At 45.7% G+C, this 13,067-nt stretch overlaps 1 protein-coding gene across 1 annotated transcript in view; it reads right to left on the bottom strand.

The window, feature by feature from the left end:
• The window catches only part of SOX5 (SRY-box transcription factor 5), an 897,493-nt gene extending 895,585 nt beyond the window's left edge, over positions 1–1,908 (bottom strand). Inside the window, exon 1 of the mRNA XM_060776580.2 lies at positions 1,811–1,908. The gene's annotated coding sequence lies outside the window, so the exon portion shown is untranslated. The remainder of the gene's footprint in view (positions 1–1,810) is intronic.
• Between the last annotated feature and the right edge of the window lie 11,159 nt (positions 1,909–13,067).

Raw genomic sequence — 13,067 nt, 5'->3', positions numbered from 1 at the left:
TGGGCTTTGAAGCTGCAAGGCTATTTAGTGCTAATCAAGGTGGCCAATTGCAACATTCACACTTGGACATGCCACAGATATAATAAACCTCACTTGCCTAGTTTCCAACAGACCTCACAACCTCTGAGGATGCTTGCCCTAGATGTGGGTTAAACATCAGGAGTAAATGCTTCTGGAACATGGCCATACAGCCTGGAAAACTCATAGCAACCCAGAGATCTGAACCTTTTCAACAACAGGGTGGGAAAGACAGTGGTTTCTATTTGACCCAGCACAATAGTTTAAACTGACAGATCAGCAGTTTGAATGCAGGGATAGCAGGTTGAGCTCCCTCTGTCAGCTCCAGCTCCCCATGCAGGGTCATGAGAGAAGCCTGCCACAAGGATGGTAAAACATCAAACATCTGTGCATCCCTTGGGCAACGTCCTTGCAGACGGCCAATTCTCTCACACCACAAGTGACTTGCAGTTTCTTAAGTCGCTCCTTTCAGCATCAGAAAATAGCCAGGGGTTCCTCTACCCAATCCACTATCCCTGTTTCAAGCAAATTCCAACCCAAAGGATGTCCATGAGGGGAAGGAGGGACAGAGGGAGGTGTTTGTTCTTGCCTATCTCTTTAGCATGCTTGTTTTGGAAATTTTCTCTGGGGTTCTGGAGAAGGTTTGGGGAAACAGGCCAAAGGGAGCTCCAAAGTTTATTTCCCCTTATTATAGAATCATAGAGCTGGAAGAGACCTCGTGGGTCATCCAGTCCAACCCCATTCTGCCAAGAAGTAGGAAAATCACATGCAAAGCACCCCCGACAGATGGCCATCCAGCCTCTGTTCCAAAGCCTCCAAAGAAGGAGCCTCCACTGCACTCCAGGGCAGAGAGTTCCACTGCTGAACAACTCTCACAGTTAGGAAGTTCTTCCTAATGTTGTACTCCAAAAGAATAAGTTTCACAAGCTCTGGAGGAGTGTCTCCCAGCATTTTAACTTCCAGTGTCATCATAATCAGTTTGTCTTGAGATATTGTTATATGGATCCATTCACTCTATTAGTTGTAGCCAGCTTGAGTCATAATAATCATCAACAGCATCATCATAGAATCCTAGAGTTGGAAGAGACCTCCTGGGCCATCCAGTCCAACCCCCTGGCAAGAAGCAGGGAAATTGCATTCAAAGCACCCCCGACAGATGGCCACCCAGCCTCTGCTTCAAAGCCTCCAAAGAAGGAGCCTCCACCACACTGCGGGGCAGAGAGTTCCACTGCTGAACAGCTCTCACACACAGTTAGGAAGTTCTTGTTCAGGTGGAATCTCCTTTCCTGTCTTTTGATTAGGATGTGAAGATCCCATTGGCTCGGAGCCCCCCTCCCCATCAACAGCAGCAGCAGCATCGAGAAACAACCCAGGCAAGGGAAGAGGGCGAGCGCATCGGTATCGGAGTGGCTGGAAAGAGGGCGCGCCGTCGGGGCGCATCCTTGTTCGGAAAGCCCCCTCTTTCCCCGGCTGTGTCTGCCCCTTCCCCCCAAAGCCCGGGGGCTTCCCCTCCCGGAGACCCCCTCCTCCGCCCCTCCTTTCTCTCCGTGCCCCCACCGACCAGGATTCCCTCGCATGTATGTAAACAAACCCCGAATCAGAGGAAGCGCGCTCGGGCGGAGAGGGAGAAAGTGGGGAGGAGAGAGAAAGAAGGGAAGGCGGAGAAGCAAGGGAAGAGGGAGGGGATCCCGAACCGGATCAGCCCCCACGAGAGCCCCACCGCCTCGTGCTTCCCCTCCCCTCGGCCTCCCTCTTTGCCCCCCCAAAAAAGTTGCTCTGAAAGCGGACCTACCCGTGTTTCTCCTGAGATGGCTTGACGCGGAGCGCACGGAGGAGAGAGAGAGAGAGAGAAGGAGGCGAAGGAGCCAAAGCAGAAGGAGACTGGAAGAGAGGAAGGAAGGAAGGAAGGAAGGAAGGAAAGAGGGAGGGAATGAGGAAGAGGGAGGGAAGGAAGGAAGGTCTCCCCCTCCCTCCCCCTTCCTCTCCCCTTCGGTCTGCCGGCGGATTCCCTTGTTCTGCTCAAGGACGAGGATGGATCCAAGAGGCGGCTGGAAAGAGAGGCGAAGCGAGGACAAACAGGGCCAGGAAGGGGGTCCGAGGAGTGGGAGGGGGCTGCGTGGCGCTCCAGCCACGGCCACGCGGGCAATGGCTGGGTGGGTGGACCCGGCCACTGGAGGAGGAGGAGGAGGAGGGCGGAGAGGTGCGCCCCCAAAGCGGCTCAGGAGGGCGCGCGGGATGGAGAGGGCGATCAAGGCGCGCCTGGACTGCGAATCCGCCAAAGGGAAGCGGGTCCGTGGCAATACGAAGGGAGAGGAGGCCCTTCTGGGTGCCACTGCTCCACGGAGCCTCTCTGACTGTGGGCCTCTCTCAGGTGTGTGTGCAACTGGTCCCCCTCTGGAGATGGGTCTCCTATGGAAAGGTGGGCGTGCATGGGTCTGCTGCTTGGTCTTTGGGTAGTGTGTGCGTGTGTCTCCAGTATGTGTGATGTGGTTAATACAGGTGTGGGCAAACCCAGGCCCAGAGGCTGGATGCGGCCCCTTGGGCACTTTTCTCAGGCCTTCCTCTCTCATACCATCCTATCCTTCCTTCCTAGTCTCTTTCCTTCCTCCTTCCATCCAGCCTTCCCTTCCTTCGCCTCCCTTTTTCTCTTTCCATCCTTCCTTCTTTCCCTCCCTCTTTACTCCCTCCTTCCCTCTCTCCTTCCTTCCTTCCTTCCTTCCTTCCTTCCTTCCTTCCCTCCTTCTTGTCTTTCCTTCCTACTCTCTTTCCCCCTCCTTCCCTCCCTTCCTCTCTTCTCTTTCCTTTCTCCTTCCACCCTTACATGCTTCCTTCTTTCCCTCCCGCTTTGCTCCCTCCTTCCTTCCCTCCCTTTCTCTTTCCTTCCCTCCCTTTTGTCTTATCTTCCTTCTCTCTTTTCTCCCTCCCTTCCTTTCCCTTCCACCCTTCCATCCTTCTCTTTCTCCATTCCTTCCTTCTGTCCCTTTTTCTCTCCTTCCATCCTTCCTTTCCCTCCTCACCTTCTTCTTTCTTCTTCAATCCTTCTTTCCCTTCCACCCTTTCATCCTTCCTTCTTTCCCTCCCTCTTTTCTCCCTCTCTCCTTCCCTCTCTCCTTTTCCCCTTCCTTCCTTCCTTCCTTCCTTCCTTCCTTCCTTCCCTTTTGTCTTATCTTCCTTCTCACTTTCCTCCCTCCCTCCTTCCTTTCCCTTCCACCCTTCCATCCTTCTCTTCCTTTCTTCCTTCTTTCCCTCCTTCTCTTTCCTTCCTCCTTCCATCCTTCGCTTCCTTCCTCACCTCCTTCTTTCTCCTTCCATCCTTCCTTCCCTTCTACCCTTTCATCCGTCCTTCTTTTCCTCCCTCCTTCCCTCTCTCCTTTTCTCCTTCCTCCCTTCCTTCCCTTTTGTCTTTCTTTCCTTCCCTCTTTCCTCCCTCTCTTCCCTTCCCTTCCACCTTTCTCTTTCTCCCTTCCCTCCTTCCTTCTCTTTTTCCTTCTTCCTTTCCTCCCGGGGGATGTTTACCTGGGAGAAGAGAAGGTACAGAGGGAACATGAGAACCATGTTTCAAGTTTTCAAAGGGTGTCCCATTGAGGAGGAGGAGGAGGTGGTGGAGGAGGAGGAGGAGGGGAAAACTGATTCCTGCTGCTCTTGTCCCTAGGGCACAAAGGAGCAGTGGTTTCAAATGGGAAAGAGATTCAACTGAAAAGATGAGGATGAACTTCCTGAGAGTGAGAGATGTTGCAGAGTGGCATGGCTGCTTTCAAGTGTGATAGAGGCTTTTCAGAAGAGGCTGTCTATTAGGAGTACTTTGATTGTGCCTTCTCACGTGGCAAGGGGTTGGACTGGATGGCCCTTGGGGGTCTCTTCCAGCTCTAGGATTATATATCAGGAATAGGCAATACGGGGTCTAATGGATACACTTTTTCCATCCTGTCCACCATCTCATCTTGACCAAGGCCAGCCCTTTTGGGATGCATTTTTTTCCTGTCTTTCCTTCACTTTCTGCCTCTGAAGGAGAAGAGGAAGGGGAGGAAAGGGCAAGGAGAGGACTTGGGGAGAACCCCCTCTCTCACTGGCCTGCCCACCCACCTCAACCCGACATGCGGTCCCCAAATTAGAAAGTTGGCCCATGCAAATTTCAGAGGTGTCTACCTCTGAAGAAGTAGGCAATGTTTCTGAAAGCTGGGGCTATAGCAGGCCTGGGCAAACTTGGCCCCTCCAGGTGTTTTGGACTTCAACTCCCACCATTCCTAACAGCCTAACAGAATTGAAATCCAAAACACCTGGAGGGCCCAAGTTTGCCCAGGCCTGGGCTACAACTTCTTCCTCTCAGTCTTAAAGATGCTACAATACCCTTTTGCATAGTAATGTGTGTAAGATGTTAACATCCTCTCGTATATCAGTCTGTGTATAAGATGTTTGTGTAGTTTGTCTCATGTGCCATATGCAGTCCTGTGTATATATGAGTGTAAAGAGTCTACTAGTGTATGTGTGTGTTCCAAATGTAAGATGTTTCTGTAGTTTGTCTCCTGTGCCATATGCAGTGGTGTGTATAAATGAGTGTAATGTGTCTACTAGTGTATGTGTGTGTTACAAATGGAAGATGTTTGTGTAGTTTGTTTCATGTGCCATATGCAGGGGTGTGTATAGGTGAGTGTAATAAGTGTACTAGTATATGTGTATGTTGCAAATGTAAGATGTTTGTGTACTTTGTCTCCTGTGCCATATGCAACCCTGTGTATAAGTGAGTGCAATGAGTCTACTAGTATATTGTGTGTGCGTTGCAAATGTAAGATGTTTATGTTGCTTGTCTCATGCATGTAAAATACATTGTATGTATAAGGAGGCGTGTCTCACATGCCTACTAAACAAATGTCACTGTGTGCCTAATGTAGGTTAGGTGATTGTATGTGTGTATAACACACACACACACAAAAGAGTTGAAAGTATTGTGTGTGTAATTGTGTGTGTGTAGAAGTGAGCTCTGTATAATGTATCTATACAAATGTCATTGTGTGTGTAATAAGTGTAAAGTTGTCGTACAGTTTGACTCATTTGCAATGTGTGCCTTTTATGTATGTGTAATTCACACACAAATGCATATATGTGTCTCATGTGTCTACCACACAAATGTCAGTGTGTGCCTAATATAGGGTAGGTGATTGTACGTCTGTGTATAATACACACACACACGCAAGAGCTGAAAGTATTGTAAGTGTGCATAAGTACAGTGTATATAATGTGTCTAACTATACAAATGTCACTGTGTGTGTCATAAGTGTAAAGTTGTTGTATAGTTTGTCCCATTTGTAATGTGTGCCTTTTATGTGTGTGTAATTCACACACAAATGCATATATGTGTCTCACGTGTTTACTACACAAATGTCAGTGTGTGCCTAAAGTAGGGTAGGTGATTGTGTGTATAATACACACACACATGAGTTGAAAGTATTGTAAGTGTGCATAAGTAAAGTGTATATAATGTGTCTAACTATACAAATGTGGGTGTCATAAGTGTAAAGTTGTCGTATAGTTTGTCTCATATGTAATGTGTGCCTTTTATGTGTGTGTAATTCACACACAAATGCATATATGTGTCTCACGTGTTTACTACACAAATGTCAGTGTGTGCCTAATGTAGGATAGGAGATTGCGTGTATAATTCACACACACGAGTTGAAAGTATTGTAAGTGTGCATAAGTGTATATAATGTGTCTAACTATACAAATGTCATTGTGTGTGTCGTAAGTGTAAAGTTGTCGTATAGTTTGTCCCATTTGTAATGTGTGCTTTTTATGTGTGTCTAATTCACACACAAATGCATATATGTGTCTCATGTGTTTACTACACAAATGTCAGTGTGTGCCTAATGTAGGGTAGGAGATTGTGTGTATAATACACACACAAACGAATTGATAGTATTGTAAGTGTGCATAAGTACAGTGTATATAATATGTCTACCTATACAAATGTCATAGTGTGTGTCATAAGTGTAAAGTTGTCGTAGAGGTTGTCTCATTAGTAGTGTGCGTAATTCACACACAAATGCATATATGTGTCTCATGTGTTTACTACACAAATGTCAGTGTGTGCCTTATGTGGGGTAGGTGATTGTATGTGTGTATAATAAACACACACACAAAACAAGAGTTGAAAGTATTGTAAGTGTGCATAAGTACAGTGTATATAAAGTGTATCTAACTACACAAATGTCATTGTGTGTGTCATAAGTGTAAGGTTGTCGTATAGTTTGTCTCATGTGTAATGTGTGCATTTTGTGTAATTCACACAAAAATGCATATATGCATACAAAACAAGTCTGGAAAAGCATTGTGTATGCATAATACACATATATTACACATATATATGTGTGTGTATATATATACACACACATGTGTGTGTGACGTGTGTTGAAAGCATTGTGTGTGTGTGAAATGTATATGTATGTGGCCTACGTGTGTCCAGGGAAAGGCAGAGGTGCTGTTGTAGCCGAACAGTCGGGGTGGGCGTGGCCTAGGGCGGGAAGGGGCGGGGATTTCCCCGCCTTGGCCCCGCCCACTTCCTCCAACGTGCTGCGGAGCCGGGTTGTAAACAAAGGGGCGGGTGATTGACGCGCCGCAGGAGGGGGCGTGGCCAGGAGGAAAAGTTGCTGGAAACTTAATAAAAAATATCAGGAAGATCATCTCGCTCCTCTCTATCTACTTAGATTTTCTTTCTTCCCTCTGTCGCTTTAGGATGCACCCACACTGTAGAATTATCATATTATTTGACACTACTTTAACTGTCATGTCTCAATGCTAAGGAATCCTGGGAGTTGTAGTTTGGTGAAGCACCAGCCTTGTCAAACAACCCCTCCCAATATTGCATAACATTGAGCCATAGCAGTCAAAGTGGTGCCAAACCGCATTAATTCCACAGTGTAGCCTGTTTCTGCTGCACTCTTTCCCTTGTTGCTGTTATGTGCCTCCAAGCCTTTCCCAATTGCAGGACTTTGTTGGTGAGGTCTGTTCACAGGTTGTGTTATGTTTGGCTTTGGTTTTCCCTGAAGCTGAGAGGGTGTGACTCACCCAAGGTCGTGCATTGTTTTTCTATCACCAACCAGGGAGGTGAACTCTGCTTTCCAGGTTGTGTTATGTTTGCCTTTGGCTTCCCCTGAAGCTGAGAGAGTGTGACTTGCCCAAGGTCGTGCGCTGTGTTTCCATCACCAACCAGAGATTTCATAGAATCATAGAATCAAAGAATTGGAAGAGAGCTCATGGGCCATCCAGTCCAACCCCCTGCCAAGAAGCAGGAATATTGCATTCAAATCACCCCTAACAGATGGCCATCCAGCCTCTGTTTAAAAGCTTCCAAAGAAGGAACCTCCACTACACTCCGAGGCAGAGAGTTCCACTGCTGAATGGCTCTCACAGTCAGGAAGTTCTTCCTCATGTTCAGATGGAATCTCCTTTCTTGTAGTTTGAAGCCATTGTTCCACGTCCTAGTCTCCAAGGAAGCAGAAAACAAGCTTGCTCCCTCCTCCCTGTGACTTCCTCTCACATATTTATACATGGCTATCATATCTCCTCTCAGCCTTCTCTTCTTCAGGCTAAACATGCCCAGTTCCTTAAGCCGCTCCTCATAGGGCTTGTTCTCCAGACCCTTGATCATTTTAGTCACCCTAAATTTTGAACCCTGCTTTGCAGATTGTGTTATGTTTCGCCTTTGGTTTCCCCTGAAGCTGAGAGAGTGTGACTTGCCCAAGGTCATGCACTGTGTTTCCATCACCAACCAGGGAATTGAACTCTGCTTTCCAAGTTGTGTTATGTTTGGCTTTGGTTTCTGCTGAAGCGGAGAGAGTGTGACTCGCCCAAGGTCGTGGACTGTGTTTCCATCACCACCCAGGATTTTGAACCCTGCTTTGAAGATTGTGTTATGTTGGCTTTGATTTCGCCTGAAGCTGAGACAGTGTGACTCGCTGTCATGCACTGTGTTTCCATCACCAACCAGGGATTTGAACCCTGCTTTCCAAGTTGTGTTATGCTTGCCTTTGGTTTCTCCTAAAGATGAGAGAGTGTGACTTGCCCAAGGTCATGCACTGTGTTTCCATCATGAACCAGGATTTTGAACCCTGTTTTGAAGATTGTGTTATGTTTGGCTTTGATTTCCCCTGAAGCTGAGAGAATGTGACTTGCCCAAGGTCGTGCACGGTGTTTCCATCACCAACCAGGATTTTGAACCCTGCTTTGCAGATTGCGTTATGTTTGGCTTGGGTTTCCCCCTGAAGTTGAGAGAGTGTGACTCACCCAAAGTCGTGCACTGTGTTTCCATCACCAACTAGGGAGCTGAACCGTGATTTCCAAGTTGTGTTATGTTTGCCTTTGGTTTCTCCTGAAGCTGAGAGAGTGTGACTCGCCCATGGTCATGCACTGTGTTTCCATCACCAACCAGGGTTTTGAACCCTTCTTTCCAGGTTGTGTTATGTTTGCTTTTGGTTTCCCCTGAAGCTGAGACAGTGTGACTTGCCCAAAGTCGTTCACTGTGTTTCCATCACCAACCAGTGCTTTGAATCCTTCTTTCCAGATTGTATTATATTTGCTTTTGGTTTCCCCTGAAGCTGAGAGAGTGTGACTCGCCCAAGGTCGTGCACAGTGTTTCCATCACCAACCAGGATTTTGAACCCTGCTTTGCAGATTGCGTTATGTTTGGCTTGGGTTTCCCCCTGAAGTTGAGAGAGTGTGACTCGCCCAGGGTCATGCACTGTGTTTTCATCACCAACCAGGGATTTGAACCCTGCTTTCCAAGTTGTGTTATGTTTGCTTTTGGTTTCTCCTGAAGCGGAGAGAGTGTGACTCATCCAAGGTCGTGCATTGTGTTTCCATCACCAACCAGGGATGTGAACCCTGCTTTCCAGGTTGTGTTTTGTGTGCCTTCGGTTTCCCCTGAAGCTGAGAGAGTGTGATTCACACAAGGTCGTGCACTGTTTCCATCACCAATCAGAGATTTGAACCCTGCTTTGCAGTGTCATATTCAAACCAAGCTGATTTGTTCCACTTTCCCTGTGTGCCTTCAAATTATGGCGAGCCTGTACATTCCTATATGCTTTCCTTAGGCAACTCTGGAATGGTTTTGACAGTTCCTTCCCTCTGAAAATATAGCTTGCAGTGCCTGGCGTTCATTACTGGTTTCCCATCTAGGGCTGACCTTGCTTAGATGAAATTGTGTGACTTTAGAGCAGGAATGGGCAAACCTTGGCGCTCCAGGTGTTTTGAACTCCCACAATTCCTAACAGCCAGTACTAGGAGTTGTGGGAGTTGAAGTCCAAAACACCTGGAGGGCCAAAGTGTGCCCATGCCTGCTTTAGAATATTTAGGTCCTTTCCCTATTCACACAATAAAAGAAAAGGGAATGCTTTCTTGGTCTCTGTGTGTGTTGGTGTGTCATTCACAAAGGATCTCTGTTCCAAGTGGAGAGATGGAGAGAATGTGTGTCAGTGGATTTGTTTGGGTGGGAGAGAGGGAGGCAGAGAAGGATGTAGAGACAACAGGGAGTCAAGACACATCCCATCTCTGGGTGTCGAGAGGAAAGCTTTGATCAGCATCCCTTCATTCCTTCTGTTGCTGGTGTTGCTGTGTGTTGTTTGTGTATGCCTCTGTCTCTCAGCTGGCTGCATCCAACCCTCTGCTTCTTTCTGTCATGTGTGTCAACAGGCTGTCATCTGCAGTCTTTGGGCTTCCTCAACACACACACATGTACACAAATATATTTACAACACAGATTTCCCAAACTACAATGGGAAAGATCAATGAGGAGGAGGAACTAATTATTCAGCTCTCTCCAGTCCATCCAAGATACTTCTTTGTCAGGTCAAATTCATCTTTTGCAAATGTCTTAAATCCTTGGGGACATCTACAGGGAGTATTTTTTCCAGGTAAAGGATATGTATATCTCAGAGGTTGGGCAAAAGAGGCTGGTCTGTTAGGACACAGCTTCTTAAACTGTGTGTCACAACCCTCAATGGGATCCTCATAGCTCAATGTTGGGGTCTTGAAATGCTACCTAGACTGTGAAGTCCTGGCTCTGCCTTTTCCTCTCCTCTGCTTCAGTTCCCCCTGTTAATAGGCCTTCCCAATAGTGTAGATAACTTCCTTTGTATTAATTTTTGGGTGAAGCTTAAAATCCCCCCAGAGGTCAATCTTAGTTGGTTTATTCCTTTTCCCTTACACACTACTAGTTTGGGTGGGGGTGAGGGGTATATCACACACATCCTCCTTCTTTCTAAGCCTGTTTTCTCCTGGCCTTTGGAGGAATGGATTCAAAGTGCAGGAGAAGAGATTCCACCTAAACGTTAGGAAGAACGTCCTGATGGTAAGAGGTTCTCAATAGTGGAATGTGCTGCATCAGAGTATGGTAGTAGCCTCGTTCTCTGTCGTTGGCTTGATGGCCATCTGTCAGGAGGACTTTGATGGTGTATTCCCACATAGCAGAACAGGTTGAACTAGATGGCCATCGGAGTCTCTTCCAACTTTATGATTCTATTATTCTATTTACCTATCCCTTGACTGCTGGCCACATCAACCAGAATGAGTACCATCCACCAGTACTTTGGGTGGGGGGTATATCACATACATATGTCTCCCTTTCCTCTTTCTCTATCACTTTCTCTCTTTCATTTCCCCTTCTTTTCTCTTTCTCTCCCTCCCTTTTTCTTTTGCTCCCTTACTTCCCCTTTCTTTCACAATAATTTTAAAAAAGCAGGCAGAGAAGATGTAAATGTATGTAAATTACATATAAATTAACATAGAATTCATCACCCATTTGATTATTAGTCCTCTTACGTTAGCCATTTGTCCGATCCATCATATTGTAATTAATTAGTTAAATTACCTCTCTCTTCTGACATTCTGATAATTAGTTCTCGCATGCTAGTACAGTACAGTATTGTAGAAACTTATCCCAGTCGGCCAAATAATCTCTTTCTGTCTCTTGCCCTCCCAAAGGTTCTTATAATGGGTTGATTTATCTTTTAGACCTACAACGTTATACATCCTTTCCTGTCTTCCAGTGGTGCAACTTGTTTCTTCCAGTATTGAGACAGTGACACATGTGCTGCAATCTTTGCTTATTTATGAAGACTTTAAATTTGACTTCTCGTCTGACATGGAGAATTAAAACTGAGCTGTTAAGTCATACTGTGGATTTTAAGAATTCAAACGGAGGAGTAAAGTTTAAAATAATACAGACAAACAGCAAACACAATCCTCTGAGTGCCAAGTCTTATGTAACGGAAATCCTTATACAGTCACTTCTTATGTAGCATTAATCCATATCAGATTATAACCAATTTTAATAGTTTATAATCTTTATAAAACCATTTTTATGCAGTCAACAATCCTTATTAGATTATAAAAAAGTCTTTATAGCCTGCCTTTTGGGATAATAGATTAGAATAAATCCAAACGTAATCAATTAACATTTTAAAATTATTAGTTGTTTTGTTGTTTTGTGCTTTCAAGTGAACTCAAATGTGCTATCATAAGGTTTACTTGCCAAGATTTGTTCAGAGGAGGTTTCTTCTCAGGTTGGGAGAGTTTGTCATACTGTTTAAGCAGCTCCACTGGCTTCCAATAAGTTTTGATCCCAATTCAAGTTGCAGGTTATCACCTACAAAGCCCTGAATGGTTCGGGACCTACCTATCCTTGTGATTGCATCATCCCCTATGAACCAGTATGTGCCCTGAGATTACCCGGAGAGCCTCTCCTCTTGCTTCTACCACCGTCTCAAGCATGGATGGCAGGAACGAGGGAGAGGGCCTTCTCAGTGGTGGACCCCTGGCTCTGGAACTCCCTCCCTAAGAAGATGAGGCAAGCACCCACCTTATCCACCTTTCCACATTTTGGATTTAAAAACTTGGATGTTCCGTTATGCCAGTGGTTCTCAACCTGGGGTCCCCAGGTGTTTTTGGCCTACAACTCCCAGAAATCCCAGGCAGTTTACCAGCTGTTAGGATTTCTGGGAGGTGAAGGCCAAAAACATCTGGGGTCCCCAGGTTGAGAACCACTGCGTTATGCCTTTGATTAGGCAGTTCACCAGAGAATTGACCCAACATTATTTATGTTCCTGCACTTTAGTTCTACCCACCCCTCATTCATGCTTGACACTTTATGGCCAGAGGTAGTCCCTCTAGTTTGATATACCTGAATATTTGCACTTTCCCCTGCCTTTAGTTAGGAATTCACTGCACTTACTTGAGCCTGGACCCAGCTGTGATTCTGTTTCAGCCATGATACTGTTTTTATGATGTTTTATGATGTTGTGGCTGTGTTATGTCTTTACTTGATTGATTTTAATGCTGTTATTTTTATCTGTGATTTTGAGCTTGTCCCCATGTAAGCTGTGAGCCCTTTTGGAAAGATGGTGGCGGGGTATAAAAATAAATAAATATATTATTATTATTATTATTATTATTATTATTATTATTATATACCTGTTGGGGTTCAGCCTGAGTTTGAACTTGAACCTGATTATCTGTTTGTTCCTCCTGATGCTAATGAAAATATATTTACTGATGCTAATGGAAAAGTACCTTTTGATGCCAATGCTCCTGAAATTAGTGAGGAAGAAACTGCTGTAGGTTTGGAAAATGCCAATGTTCCTGAAATTAGTGAGGAAGGAACTTCTGTAGATTTGGAAAATGAAAGTACTAGTGTTCATGAGAATGTTTCAGAGGGAAGCCTTGACCTTTCCCTCCCTTCTGCACCTGTTAACTGTAATGACAACAGAAGGGGCCAAATTTGGAAAGTAAATCACTCAGTTTGCGTCGATCCTCCCGAATTCAAGAATTAAAAACATTGGCTTCAAAGAAGAAGGGCGGTTCACGGAACCAATTCTTGAGCTTTAATTGCCTTACGCCGGGCTGACTGTCTCAGTTCAGGCATCGTTTCAGAATTGATGAAGACCTTGGCAGTTCTCCCGGTTCCCTGGCCATAGTTTGGGAAGATTTCTAGGATATCAAGTACGGTTAGTGGATTGCTAACAGGTTCCAGTATTTCACAGTGAGGCTTTTGGTTTTGC

The sequence above is a fragment of the Anolis sagrei genome, chromosome 5 (assembly GCF_037176765.1).
Source record: "Anolis sagrei isolate rAnoSag1 chromosome 5, rAnoSag1.mat, whole genome shotgun sequence".
In the NCBI taxonomy this organism is placed as follows: Eukaryota; Metazoa; Chordata; class Lepidosauria; order Squamata; family Dactyloidae; genus Anolis; species Anolis sagrei.
This window is presented reverse-complemented; position numbering and strand designations above follow the sequence as displayed.